At 36.5% G+C, this 9,151-nt stretch overlaps 1 pseudogene across 1 annotated transcript; it reads left to right on the top strand.

The window, feature by feature from the left end:
- Positions 1-437: 437 nt before the first annotated feature.
- LOC149233407 (universal stress protein PHOS32-like) lies at positions 438-3,677 on the top strand (annotated as a pseudogene). Its single transcript, XR_016248230.1, has 2 exons — positions 438-1,243; positions 3,576-3,677. The product of XR_016248230.1 is annotated as a universal stress protein PHOS32-like (transcript).
- Positions 3,678-9,151: the final 5,474 nt, after the last annotated feature.

Here is a 9,151-nt window from a genome sequence, read left to right as displayed (position 1 = left end):
TAATTAATAATAATAATAATAATTATTATTATTAGAAATAAAATTATGATTTAATATATATATAAAATTTAGAAAATATAAAATATACCGCGTGGAAATGGTATTAATACATATCATATATTAATAAATTAATACTTGTCGATGTATACCAACCATTTGATTATAGTTACATAGACTTATTCTCCTGCTTAATGATTAATTAGTGATTTAAAGTTCAATTAATTTAATAAATTTATTATATTTTGCATGGAGCTAACAATTACGACGATAAAATCATTAAAGACACGTAATTCGGGATAACGTAAATTCATATAAAGTATTAATTAAAAAGTATAAATTCGAAGAAGGGAATAGAGATTGTGAAACGCATGGCTGTCGATTCCGTTTTGAAAGCCGAAATAAACAATAACGATAGCGATACCTACACAGATTTATACACAGATTTATACAGAAACCAAACTAAGGAAAGCAAGCTATGAATGAATAGGTAGTTTTGCAGGCGGCGCATAAATATCTGATATCCAAATTCCTGTAAACCCGTTGGGTCAATTGTTTCCAGAATTCAGGTCTCGCGTTCGATTCCCTCTCTCTCCAAAGCCGAAATTATCCAATTCACAATGCCTTTATCTTCCTCCTTGCAACAGCAGCAACATCATCAGCAGGGCGCCCATCGAAAGATCGCGATAGCGGTGGATCTGAGCGACGAGAGTGCCTTTGCAGTGAAATGGGCCGTGGTTAATTACCTCCGCCCGGGCGATAACGTGATCCTTCTCCATGTTAGGCCGACCAGCGTTCTGTACGGGGCCGATTGGGGTTCTATCGATTTATCCGTCGAGGACAACAACGACGAGGAGTCCTAGCAGAAGCTTGAGGACGATTTTGATGCCTTCACATTGACTAAGGCCTCCGACCTTGCCCAGCCTCTGGTCGATGCTCACATACCCTTCAAGATCCACATCGTGAAAGACCACGATATGAAAGAGAGGCTCTGCCTAGAGGTCGAGAGGCTCGGCCTCAGTGCCGTTATCATGGGAAGTCGGGGTTTTGGGGCCTCCAGGCGGACCTACAAGGGCCGCCTTGGCAGCGTCAGCGATTACTGTGTACACCACTGCGTCTGCCCCGTTGTAGTCGTCAGATATCCGGACGATAAAGACGGAGGAGGACCGACGATCTTGACCAAGTTCCCGACAAAGAGTTCACAGTAAAACCCGTTCCAGAGATCGACGACGAGACTCAGTCATAGGTATGTAGCTCGCCGTTGTCGTTGTTAACTGTGTAAAGATTTGATTTTTTTTTGCTTCTCTTGCATTCCCTTGAAATGCCTGGGTTATTCTGGATCGATATCTTATGCTTGTCCTTGTGATTAGGGTTTCTGGGGTTTTGTGACCAGGTCTTATCATTTTCGCTGTAGTTGTTGGTTCTGGCACTTTCATTGATAGCGTAATACCTAATTTCTAGTAATTCATTTACATTCCACTTAAATCCTTGTTTTTATTTTCCTTCCCCTCTTCTTTAACGAGATTTGAAGTTTGTGCTTGGGGATCAGGGTTTATAGGGTTTTGCAAATTTATGCATCCATAGTGTATGATTTCATTTTCTCTTAATTCTCTTGCAATATTGTCAAATCTCTGTTCTTTTCCTCTATATAGATCGGATTTCGGTGCTTGGGGTTACATACTATAGGAATTTCCTGTATCAAGATGTTAGGCTTTTTATTGGGGTTTGGCTTTATGATGTTTTGTGTTACCGATTTTCTCTTAATTTAACTACATCTCAGCTATATTCCTGATTTTGCTGTATTGAAATATGATTTTTGTGCTATATTCCTGATTTTGCTGTATTGAAATATGATTTTTGTGCTTGGGTGTCGGGTATGTAGGGTTTTGCAAATTTATGCATTGTTGGTGTATGAGTTCATTTCCTCTAAATTCTTTTGCAAAACTGCCAAGTCCCGGCACTGCTAGTCTATTATTTGATTTCCTCTTAATTCTCATTGCTAGTTTATCTGGGTTTCCTGTATCTAGATCTGATGCTTGTGTTATGGAGTTAGGGTTTATATGGTTACGCAAATATGTGGATTGATAGCGTATGATTTCATATCCTCGTAAATTCTCTTGCAATACTGTCAAATCCTTTCTGTATTGAGATCTGATGCTTGTGCTTGAGTTTTTAGCGTTTGCAGGGTTTTGCAATGCCATGCATTGTTAGTCTATTGTTTGATTTCCTCGTAATTGTCTTGCCTTCATGTTAAATGTCTGGTTTTCTGTATCAAGATCTGATGCATGTGCTTGGGGTTAGGGTTTACAGGCTTTTGCAAAATTTATGCATTTTAATTTTTTGACTAGGACTTATCATGTTTCCTGTATGTTTGCCTCTGGAGTTTTCATTGCTAGTTCAGTATTTGATTTCATCTTAATTCTCTTTATTTAGTTAAATGCATTATGCATGTGTTTCTGCATCAAGATCTAATTTTAGTTCTTGGGGTTAGGGTTTTTGGGTTTTCCATTTGTGCAGTTGTTTTTGTGTTGGGTTTATCATGTTGTCTGTGATTTTTGGTTAGGCATATAGGGGATTTGGACTTTCCGAGTTTATGTTCCTCACTGCTTTATGATTAGGCTTTGTAATGGTTATTGCATTATCCAGTTTTAGAGTCAAGGTTTATAAAGATGTTTTGTTCTTTATTGAGGTTCGTGTGGTGTGTTACACATTTTTTTATTGCTTTTGGAAATCCTTGATCTGCATATTTGCCTATCTGCATGTTGTTATGGATATGTTTTATTTTTCCTGATATTTAACTGCATCCCTGGTTTTGTCATTTGTCTAGGGTCTATATGATCTTATTTTCTTTGCCATTTCAGCCTATTTTGGCTGAGTTTTGGTTTTTGGCTTTACAAGATTTTCTGATTGTTTCTTAAATTGAGATAACAAACTCAGTAGTTGTACATTTAAGACTTTTTTCTGCATTTTGTTCTTGGTGTCAGAGCCTATGGTTTAACACTGTATGCATATTGGTCGAGGTATTATCATTTCAGATTGAGATGAACTGTGTTCAAAAGGAAATAGGGTTATGATCATTTGTTGTGTGGCTTTTGATTTTTTTTCTTTTGGATATTCTATCATGATGGTCTTTCTAATTACCAGGCTTGGTTTGCATGCATCCAAATTGTTTTGCTGTGTTAGGACTCAGGAGTGTTTACAGGTTGCACAATATCTACAATTTTAATGACATTAAACTTGTAACCATTGGCAGCTATACATGGTTTTTGATGTGCAATATGATGGAAATCTAGGATACAGCTGATTTCTGTTTTTTGTATTAAGTTTTTAGGATATGTACTCTGCATTTTTAAAGAATGGAGATGCAAATATTTAAAGCAACATGCTTGAAACTTCTTTTTCCTGTATACTGCATACACATTTGACAAATTTGTGTAGAGTTTTTCAAGTTTCCTTGCATTTGCCATTTATGCTTTGGTTATGATGCAAGTGATATATGATTGTATGCTAAAGACCTGTTCTTGTTGTTTACAATATCTATTAGGCCTTATCTATTGTGTTTGAATTTTGATGTGTAGTTGTGCAAATCTGCCCTGTTGGCTTTTAAATTACCTTGGTTATCTGAAAATGCAAGTTACTCTGTAGGGATGTTCAAACGATGATCGAGATTAGCTGCGGAAGTCTTGGGTAGCTTTTCTTTGACAGCAAAACTAATAGTTTTTGAGACACAATGCTCCTGGTTTGTTTCTCTATAAAGGGTTTTTTAGAAGCTCTACACCATCTGTAATTACTTATTACTTATTAGAGTTCAGACCATGTAATGCGGATTGTTTATGTTGTAAATGCTGTGCAAACAGCCAATGTTTATCTTTTATGGAGCTATGACATTTTCTTTTTTCACCTGGTATTTTTTACTGATATTTATTGTTTAACAGATGCTAGTTGAAACAACTTAACTGAAAACAAGCCTATGTCAGTTTCGGCTATCAGTAGCTAATATAAGAGCATAAACTTCTTGATATAGTGGTATTAGTTTGAAACTTTAGGTGTCACCAAGTCTAATATGGCGATTTTAGCTGAAGCTGTAGTTGGTTTCCCCCTGTCAACAAAGAGGTTTAACGCATCTATGACAAGCCAAACTGGTTTAAGTGGACATTGATAGGACACCTCGTTGATTTTTATTAAATTGATGATAGAATGAAGAGTGGCCCTTTTTCTCTAGAAAATGTGGAATCACATTCTTAAGCTTTCTTGCTGCCAGTTATTAATAAATAAAGAAAGCCTTTGTAGAAGTTTTCAAATACTATGCATATGTTTTGAGCGTTATTTATGAGCTTGTACAATTTTTGCCCTGGCTGCCCATTGGTCTGCCATAAATCTGCATGGCATTGCTCCCATGTATGGAAAATTGTAAGAAGACAGGAAATTTTCATATTCATGGTGGATTATGCGAGATTTCAGTTTTTATGATATTGCAAGCTTAACAATAGAATGGATTCTGTCATTTTAAATGAAAATCTCAAAATGCATTAAATTTTTTTAACCTCCCCAGGTCAGTAGAGAATTTATAAGCTTTTCTAGGTTTTTTTGGGTCAAGTTTTGTCTCTCTGTTGAAATAGCATTTTCTATTAAAAAATAATACCTCATTTATATTTGATTCTTGTTTCTTTTTTAAAATATTATTTTCTGCCCATACTTTGTCAACTTTTCACCTTAACAGCTTGCCTGAAATAAGGGAGATTTTTTTTTTACTATAATCCCAGGGGGTTATTGATGGGCATTTGCTAGGCACCTGGAACCATAACAACCAACGTGGTTAAAGTATAACTTGAAATTAACGGGCAAGTTTTTTTTTGTGTATAAGCATAAGTTGGATTCCTGTCTTACTGCGGATCATTCTTAGATTAAAAGTTAGGGAGTTCAGGCCATTTGGCTTGCTCTATTTCAAGGTCTTCCCACAAAAGTTAAGCTGGTTAAGTTAAGCTAAACAGAGCTGCTCCCAGCTTTTGTGTGGAACAAGAGATAGTAAAGCACTATTTTGGGATTGTAAGGTTGTGAGGATCAGATGGGATATGGTGCGTAGATGTGATTTCATCATAAGTAGTCAAGGCCTTTTGCATTGGAGATTTGCCATCCATGACCATCCTAAAATTTCTGGGATTATTATAGGCGGGTATATCTGGCTGTGGATTGGAAAATGCTATGTTACGCCAAATTTCTAGTATGTGGCGATGTGTTGAAGCATATATATACATCTAGAGACACCCCTCAAATTTCATAGGATGAGATTAATGTTTATTATTTTAATGATGCATACATGAATGGAAATACATACCAATCACTGTTTGTTGTCAGATCCAATGAAAGCACACTTCAAATCTACTGCTGATATAAGTTTTCAACATCCAAACCACTGCCCAATACCAACAAAATGACAGCCCAACACTAGCAAATGATCACTTTGATTGCTTCTTGTGTTTGTTTAGGGGTTTATACACTGCTGTTATGAGTTTTTAGCTACCAAACAACTGCTCAACAACAACAGAATGATAGTTCAACGCTAGAAAATGATCATTGTGATCTCTTTTGGTATTTGATTATGATATGCATGCTAAAAATCTGCTACTGTTATAAGTTTTCAGCAACCAAACCATTGTCCAACAACAAAACATGACAGCCCAACTAGCAGATAATCATTGTGATCGTTTTTCTGTGTTTGTTTAGGGTTTATACACTATTAGAGGGTTGGTGGGACCAAGTTAGAAAAGGCCGATAAACTAGTAATTATGTTTTAGGACTTTCTTGAAAAAACATCCTTAAGTACCTTGGAACGTTCCTTGGGTACCTTTGATCTTCCCTTGAGTGCACATGGTACCTTAAGGGAATTTTTTTTGGTTCTTTGGTGTACTCTAAAGTACCCTACAAACCTAGTAACCATGGGTTGTACTTGCACATAGTCACTATCCCTAGTATGGATTCCTTGTTTGGAGTGTGTACCACCTAACATTTTGGGGGTACCAATTTTGTTTAGATGGTTTTCAAGGATCTCTTGTTTAAACAATTATCCTTTATGCTTTGGGCCAAGCTTGTCCTTTTCTAAAAGGATGCGAATAACTTGAATTTGAATCATCATTTTGAACTCATCATCTTTTTTATAGCTATGAGTTGCGTATGTTACTTAACAATTCAATGAGTAGCTCTCTTGTAATGATTACCTTAATTTTAAATAACTCCTAAGCATCTATTGCATCTTTTGACTATACCTTATTCAAAGTGTGGCTTCTATTCTCCTTTTGGAGTTTACTTGTGAAATATCAATGGTGTGATTGACTCACAATGCAACAAGTTGCTCTCAAAGTATGGTCTCCATTTTCTCTTAGAGTCTACTCGCGAAATGTCAAGTATGGTATCTTGAGAAATGTAGCTCTTTCAAGGACTTCTTGCACAGGGTCAGTGTGAATGTGCAAGAAATGGTATTTGCTGACCACCTTGGAAAGGTGATCACTAATTCTATTTTGTATTTTCACTTGAACAATAAAAAATAAAGAGAGTCTAATATATTCAAGTCAACTAGTTTTAGTAATCTAAGTGAAATGTTCTATAAGTTCTAGAACATTAGTGAATTAGATTAAGATTTAATCTTCATTGTGTATCTCATGATTGAGGTAGACAATAGATAGGATTAAGAAGCCATTCAAGCCATATCATTGCTAGAGCTCTCCTTCTTGTATGCACTGGCTGTACAATGTTAGCCACTGGTTTTAAGGAGGTTATAGAGGTCAACTTGTAACCTTTGTTCAAATGAATGAAAAGTTGATTCAGAGGAGAGAACCTTGTGTATTTGTTTTATTTCTTTCATTGTTCATTTTTCAACTACTGTGTGATGGGCACAATGTTTAGAGATAAATTCTATTTTGAGTTATTTAATAGAAAATGTTTGGATGACATCATCTAGTCTTGAAAAAATGATATGTTATCAATGTTATCTCTAAGCGAGATTCTCAAACATTTACAACATTAAATCAACTGCCAGAAATGAGGACCAATAGTTAGAGGGTTTCAATATTCTTTTATTTTAAAAATGAATTTTTAGATTTAGGAGTTTGCACATTAGATCTCAAAGATGGCCTCAACTAGCCTTAGATTCAAGGATAGACCGAATGATGTCTCAAATTCACTATAATTGAATGTGAGGGTTACACGCTCTTATTAGAAGAGAATGATCTTTAAGATATTACCAAGGAGGTTGTGCCTTCACCTATAGATCCACAACAAATGGAATTTTACGAGTGAGAGCTAAGCAGGATCATTTCATCCCTCATATATTTGAGAAGAAGACAACAAAAGAAATGTTTGATGCACTAGTAAGCCTTTACCAGAGTGAGAATATAAAGAGAAAGATAATATTACAGAACAAACTAAGATCCATGGAGATGATTAGATCAAATTTAGTCACTAGTTACGTTATGAAGGTCATACATATTCGTGATCAACTTGTAGTGGTTGGAGAGAAGGTTGTAGATGTAGAGCTAGTGATTGTATCCATGAGGAGACTTAGGTGGAGTCAAAGGCTAGGAAGAAGGGTGGTGATGAGAACCGAGCCCTATTTGGTAAGGGAAATAAGGGGACCCAACAAGGGTAAGAGGGAGTGAGGAGTTAGCCTCACAGTCAAGGAAGAGGGACTTGAGTAAAATCAAGTGCTTCACATGTCATAAGCATGGTTGTTATGCATCACAATGTCTAAATAATAAGAAGGGTGAATGGAGGTAGCAACCTTTGCAAATACTTAGATGAATGCATTTGCTATTAAGTTTGAGAATGATTTCTTGATGTATCTTGCCGTTCTACTAACATGATTCCAAGGAATGTTGGCATGTGGACAATGGGGCAGCTTGTCATATGGCATTAGCTCAATAGTTATTTTCTAGTGTAATAAAGTAGGTTTCGTGATTACATGACGAGCTTGGTGATGATGCCAAGTACTTAGTAACAAGGGTTGGTACTATTCCTTTCTAAGGTGAGTTAGGTAACTCTTTATATTTTGATGATGTTTTGTTTGTTCTAGGTTTAAAGAAGATCTCACTTTCAATTTTTGTTACAAAGGGATAAGGATTTTGCAATTGTGTTCAAGGACCACCATGTCTTCATTAGGTTGAAGGAATCTAGCCTAGATACAACTTGGGTAATTAGAGTTAGAGAAGTAATCTCTATAGGTTGTAGGGTGATCTTATTCCAGTGCCAGTTCATAATAGTGACAATGTATAAGAGTTGTGGCACAAGTGGATGGGGCACTTGCTTCATAGGGCATTGCCTATTCCACTGCTAGTTCATAACAGTGACAACATCTGTGAGTTGTGGCACAAGTGGATGGGGCATCTGCATCACAGGGCATTGCGTATTCTAAGAGAGATAAGCACATGTTTTCTAGAGTTTAATATTGAGTAGCAGGGAGTATGCAAAGAATGCATGCTTGTCAAGCATGCCAAGGTTTCCTTCCCAAGTAATGAGCACATGTCTAAAGAGATTCAATACCTAGTACATTCAAGTGTTTATGGATTGATGTCAATAACATCAATTGTAGGAAGTATGTATTATGCATCCTTCATCAATGACTTCTCTCACAAAACATCGATTTACTTCCTAAAGATAAAGGGTGAGGTCTTTATTTGGTTTTAGGAGTTCAAATCTCTAGCAAAAAGGTAGAGATGAAGAAGGTTGAAGTCTTGAGATCAAACAAGGGGTGAGTATACATCTTAGGAGTTTGAGGGTTTTTGCAAGGATGCAAGAATTAAGTGGCAATTGATTGTTTTGCACAACCCATAGTAGAGTGGGGTTGAAGAGCAGAAGGATTGATCCATCATAGGGTTTGTGTAGGCCTTGATTCATGACCAGGATTTGTTGATGTTTTTTTGGGTAGAGGCATGCAATACAATAGTCTACATTCAGAGCTCGGGTCTTCGTAGGATCTTGGAAGACAGGACACCAAAGGAGGCATTCCCTAGTGTGGTATCGTAGGTGTGTCATTTTTGCATATTTGGTTGTCATATCTATTTTCCATGCATTAGTGGGAAAGAGGATTGAGTTGGAACCCTATAGTAGGAAGGGGTGGTTTGTAGGTTATAGTGGGGACTTCAAAGGCCTATAGGGTCTATAT

Source organism: Pinus tabuliformis, chromosome J (genome assembly GCF_031772625.1).
Source record: "Pinus tabuliformis cultivar Carrire ecotype Pingquan chromosome J, CPIR1, whole genome shotgun sequence".
NCBI classification, from domain to species: Eukaryota; Viridiplantae; Streptophyta; class Pinopsida; order Pinales; family Pinaceae; genus Pinus; species Pinus tabuliformis.
The sequence above is the reverse complement of the archived record's forward strand: the minus strand, read 5'-3'. Positions and strand labels throughout refer to the sequence as shown.